Source organism: Lactuca serriola, chromosome 5, assembly GCF_051521515.1.
Source record: "Lactuca serriola cultivar US96UC23 chromosome 5, Lser_US96UC23_V15, whole genome shotgun sequence".
NCBI lineage: Eukaryota > Viridiplantae > Streptophyta > Magnoliopsida > Asterales > Asteraceae > Lactuca > Lactuca serriola.
The window spans coordinates 247476893-247482892 of record NC_136412.1 but is presented as its reverse complement, the minus strand read 5'-3'; positions in this window follow the sequence as shown (position 1 = coordinate 247482892).

Here is a 6000-nt window from a genome sequence, read left to right as displayed (position 1 = left end):
ATTATTGCTAAAGGCTTTGTATCATCTTTAAATTCTAAATTTTTTGTTTCTATAGTTAAAACCAAAGTATCTAAAATATTTTTATCAAATAATCCTACAGAGAAATTTAGATAACAATTGAAATAAATAGGTCATTTATCTATATTTGTTTTAGCCATAGCTAAAATAGAATTTTGAAAATCTTTATGTCTCTTGTCTCTTAAAATAAGGAGAATAGGGGCATCTATTCCAATTTTAAATAGAGGCTTGATAGCAATTTGGACTAAACCGACATGTAAAAATTTATATTTCGTTCTATGCTCTAAAATAGATCGTGATGATAACAAATGTAAATTTTGTTGGTTTTGACCAATAAACAAAGTTTGTTCTGTCGTTTTAATAGAATAACCTTGAAAATAATCAAAAGTTCCTATTCTATATATTGTATTAATATTAGTTTTAGGTATTGTCTAATTATTCAAACTTTGTTCTATGTTATTAACGGTTTCTTTAATAGAATTTATTTGATTATCATCATTATCTTGTTCATTGTTGATATTTTTACCAGGAATATATTTTTTGGATAGTATGCCTGAAAATTTACTCATATTTAAGTAATTTTGCTTTAAAATTCTATAAGAAAACTTACTTGTTTTAATAATGGTGAGCAGAGGGAAATCGTCCCGACGACGATTATGTTTCGGCACCGCGACTTACATCCTTATCTGCGCGCTTTACGCTAATCCAACCAATCACTGGTCTTGTCTCTAAATCATGCTTATTAAAACTTATAAATTTCTTATAGGATACTAAACCAAAATTAAATAAATTTGAAATAAAAATATCATGCTTATTAAAACTTATAAATTTCTTATAAGAAACTAAACCAAAATTAAATAAATTTGAAATATATATATATATATATATATATATATATAGAGAGAGAGAGAGAGAGAGAGAGAGGTTTAATAGAGAACCATAATTAACCAAGTAACGAAGGAACCAATCTTTTTTTCAACTTTTAGAACTTATTTTTTTATCAAAAAAAAAAAGCTAAAAATACAGAAATTCATAACTTTATATATATATATATATATATATATATATATATATATATATATATATATATATATATATATATATATCGTTTGACGGTAGTTCGACGGTCGACTGGTGTTAAGGGATTAATCGGTCTTGGCGGGGATTAATCGGGGACCATAAATTATTAATAAAATATTAATATATCTTAAGATAAATAAGTACTTTAAAATTAGAAAATAAGAAAAGTTGTAATTTGGAAATACGAAAATATGAACATTTTGGTATAATATTTGAAAATTTGAAAATTTAAAAATTTTGGAGTAAAGAAAGAAAGTTCGTTTGTTGAATTTTTTTTTAAAAAAATTAAAATTTTTTTGACCTTTTTCAACTTTTTTTGCTTTTTGTTGACCGATTAATCCTGCCAAAGCCGACTAATCCTAAATTTTCGATTAATGCTATAATCCTCGACGGTTAGAGAACGCCAAACGATTAATCAACGATTAATCGCCGATTAATACCGATTTCTGCAACCATGATATATATAGGTTTACGTTATTCTATTCAAACTAATTATTGTACATCTGTCGTATGCTATAAGAATTACTAAGAAAATAAGTTGTTTAGCAATGCGAATACGTTCAACCTTACAAGAATATCGTCATTTTCATGCATTCTACTTTATTTTTTTTAATTCTCACACATTGTTTTTATTCATTTTAATTCTGACAGAATATGACCCAATAAAACATTCAGACATAAATGAGAATAATAATAACAAGTGTATAAATAACCTTATAGACGATTTAATTAGTTAGAATGTGTGTTAATGACAATAGTTATGTAAGATTGAACATATTTGTATTATCAAACAACATATTTTCTTTATCATTTTCATAGCATACGATAGATGTATAATAATTAGTTAGAATACTTGAACCTAGCGCTCTCTCTCTCTCTCTCTCTCTCTCTCTCTATATATATATATATATATATATATATATATATATATATATATATATATATAATCCTCTTTTGGGGCCTAGGTTTTCAAGTTATTATTGTCAAAAATAAAATTTTAGGAAAGATATTTAACTTCAATAAAATAAACTAAACCAAACTATAAATAACGATTTTAAATGTATTTATTAGTATTTTAGTTTAATTAAAAGTAAACTAGTAACTGGTTGAGTTATATATTAAACTAAAGTTCAATTTTTAAGTTAGATAAAGCCTGGTATTGATCGGATTTAAATTAAATAACCTAAAAAATGACTATCAAGTTAAACAAAAGCACAATTATACTACCAACTTCCAGTTGTTCTCAACTAATAGTATTTTGCCTACCGTAGCTCAGAAAGAAACCCTAATCTTTTGCCTCTCCCATTTATGAAGATAGTTGGTGTTTTGAAGGAAGAAGGTGAAAGAAGGAAGCAAGGATTTAGCTTGCAAGCATCATACTTCCGTATAGCACTCTCCTGGACCATTGTCAGTGTTTAAGTCCTGATTTTTACCATTTATACTCACTAGATCTTGAGTTATGTCCCCTTTTCTCTTTGTTATGGGTTGATGCAATGGAGGGATCTCATAAAGTTTGTAACTTTATGAATCTCCAGGTCAAGGAGACCTTATAGTGGCTTGGATCTGGTTTCAATCAAAGTTTTGATGACGTGCATAGAAAGTAGGTCATGAATCCTCTTTATGACCTAATATAGGTTCAAGACATGCATTGGACACGCATTTCTTAAAAAGAACCAATCTTTGGAACGGTTTAGATGGTTGAACCACTTCTGGAATGAAGAGACTTTTGATCTTAAGGATTGAGGACTTTTATGGTTAAGCCCTTGCATGGTTAAGCAAGTAGTTTGGATTTTTGGACCTTTTAGTGGTCCTAAAGGATAAAGTTGGAAACTTTATCCTTCCTAATTGCATTCCTAGTCCAGATCTGAGCTTTGGAGCTATTGGGGTCGAAAAGGCAGTTGAATGTCTTAAGTTGTTGGATATCTGGCGAACACGGAGTGTTGGCAAGCCAACACGTGGTGTTGTCTGAAGTTTTGCCATCGATAGATTTGTTTGCGGAACACGGCATGGTCAAGAGGTAACATAGTGCGTTGTGTCAACATTGACTGTTGACCTTGACCATTGACTTTGACCAAGTTTAACCTTAAGAGTATTTTGTTTATGCTGGGATTCTTATGAAAAATTGGTTATTTGATGGAATTAGGCATCGTGTAGAGAGCTGAGATTCGGAGTCGGGCCTCATCAGTTCCACTCAGTTTGCGAGGTGAGTGTTCCTCACTATACTTGTTGGGTCGAAGGGACCAAGGCTGACCCTTTTGGATTGTTATCCTAATTATTGCATGATTGAGTATCGTAGTGACTTGTTAGATCTGTATCCTGGTAGATAGGATGATGTTATGCTTAGTGATCTGCAAGATCTATCTTTTTGTTATTGGTTGGTTAATTGTATGGTTATCTGTTTTATATATATATATATATATATATATATATATATATATATATATATATATATATATATATGCATGTCAACACGGTGTATAAGTGGTTGGGTCGAGGCGGACCTACTTTGTGTTGAAAGACAACAGACCAAGGGTATCCCGGATAGACTGAAGGCCAGTAGGGCATACAAGTCAGGCCGAAGGCCTGAAGAATGGTCCAGATGGGCTGAAGGCCCATTTTTGCGTACCAGTCATGCTGAAGGTTCTGTAAGCGTGCCAGGTAGACTATAGGCCGATGTGGCATTCCAGTCATACTAAAGGCTCTGTATGCATGCTGTTTATTGTTATTATTCTGGTTTTGTGCTGTGTTGGTATTTTGGGGAAACTCATAAGCTTTGGGCATATAGTTTTGGGTTATGTATCAGGTACTTCAGATGATCGTGGGAAGGAGAAGGCTTGATCGTGCACCTCCTCATGTTTTGTTATGATTTTGGGAAAAGCTCTAATAGGGTCCAGTGTTATGTATGGCTAGCATACACGAGTGCTACAGGGTTGGTGGAAGTTTCATGGATGAGTGGTGTGGGGTCAGCCGACCAACTTTGAGATATATAGCCTTTCTTTAGGGTGTGAGGATTGAGTGTATGGTTATGCTAGAGTATTGTTAGGGTGCTTTGGTTATCTTCTGAGATAGCTACAGGTAGGTGTAGAAGGTAGTATGGGCCCGTACTACAGAAAGCACAGGACCTGTATACGTAATAGAGAAGTCACAACCCCTAGGGCTTTGTTGGGAGTTTGTTCCCATGTTATGTTATGCGTATTATCTGATATTTCCCTGGTGTATTTTTGGTATGGTGACTACGAGATGAGTTGAGATCGAATTTGGATCTGGATCAGGAGCTGGCAGTCAGTTTGGGTCAGAAACGTTGGATGCCAAGATTAGGGAGATTCTGTGTGAGGAGGTTATGGCTATTGTTAGGGATCAGATGCTGGAGTTATTTGGGTCTATTAAGACCACGATGATGGATTTATTTGATGACAGATACACATCCATTCTTGAGACTGCTGTTGTTGCAGCCTCTGCTGTTGTTGCAGCTGCAGGTGTTGCACTGAGTTGGGTTTTTCAGTATCGGGAGTTCAATAATACGAAGCCCCCAACTTTCAATGGAGTTTAGGACTCGATTGTAGCCACGAGTTGGCTATCTAATGTCGATGGGATGCTTTTTCACATGCTCTTTCCTAGTTGACGAGAAGTTTAGGTGCGCTTTGAACCTTCTAAGGTCCGGAGTGAAGGATTGCTGGATACTTGTTACAGGATCATATTCTACAGAGTAGAGGGCTGCGGTGTCTTGGGATCAGTTCATGGAGATGTTTCATACCCGTTATGTGTCGCGGGTGGAGTGCGAGAGGTTGCCCCAGGAGTCTTTGGATCTGAGGCAGGGATCAGAGTCGGTGACGGAGATCAACAAGATGTTTACTGAGAAGGCCATTTTTGCCCTGAGTTAGCTTCAGAGCAGGCTCAGATGCCCCGTTACTTAAGCATGATCAAGACGGATATCATGCAGTTTGTTTCCACCCCAACGATATGACTCTTTGTTGGAGATGTAGGAGGCCGCTAGGCGGCGTGAGATTGAGATAGAGCTACAGACGAGAGAGCGGAGATGGGCCCCGATGCAGAGCCAGTGCCGAAGCGGTTCAAAGTCGTTGATTCTAGGTCTGGGGGCCAACGAGGCTGTGCTTGTGGGAAGTGTGGGAAGGTTCATGACGGGGCTTATTGATCATCAGGTTTATGCCAAAAATGTGGCAGAGAGGGGAACTACACGAGGGATTGCCGCTAGTTGGCCCCTCTCTAGAGTACGAGGATATGATATCATTGTGATTAGGTTGGTCATGTGAAGGTTAACTATATGTTGCTCACCGTGAAGCCGGCACAGGCCCCCGACACAGCCACTTTGAGGATCATAGATGGGCGCCAGGGGGAGGCGGAGCCCCCGAGCGCTCAAGGTAGCGCTTTTCAGATCAGTGTTGAGGAGGCCAGAGCAGCTCCATATGTTGTGACTGGTATGTTTCTATCCGTTATCTTGTTGATTATGTATTGTGTTATGCTTATATATACTTGTAACTTTGTTAGGTATGTTCCTAGTGAACTCCTTTATTGCTTTAGTGTTGTTTGACTCGGGTGCGAGTTGGTCCTTTGTTTCTTGATCATTTAGTAGGGGTTTTGGTATGCCCATTGAGGAGTTGGAGGGTCCGTTGAGAGTATCTATCGCCAACGAACACGGGGCTTCTGCTTTTTCAGTGTATCAAGGTTGCGTTTTGGAGATCTTTAGGGTATCTTTTCCGATCGATTTGATCCCTATCCCTATGGGGGATGTCTTCATGATCGTGGGGATGGACCGGTTGAGCCATTTTGGTGCTCTGATTGATTGTGAGGGCCAGTGTGTGGTAGTTCGAACGCTAAGTGGGGGATAATTGATTATCTATGGTGAGGGTACTAGGATGGGTTTGGGATTTTGTTCTACAGCTA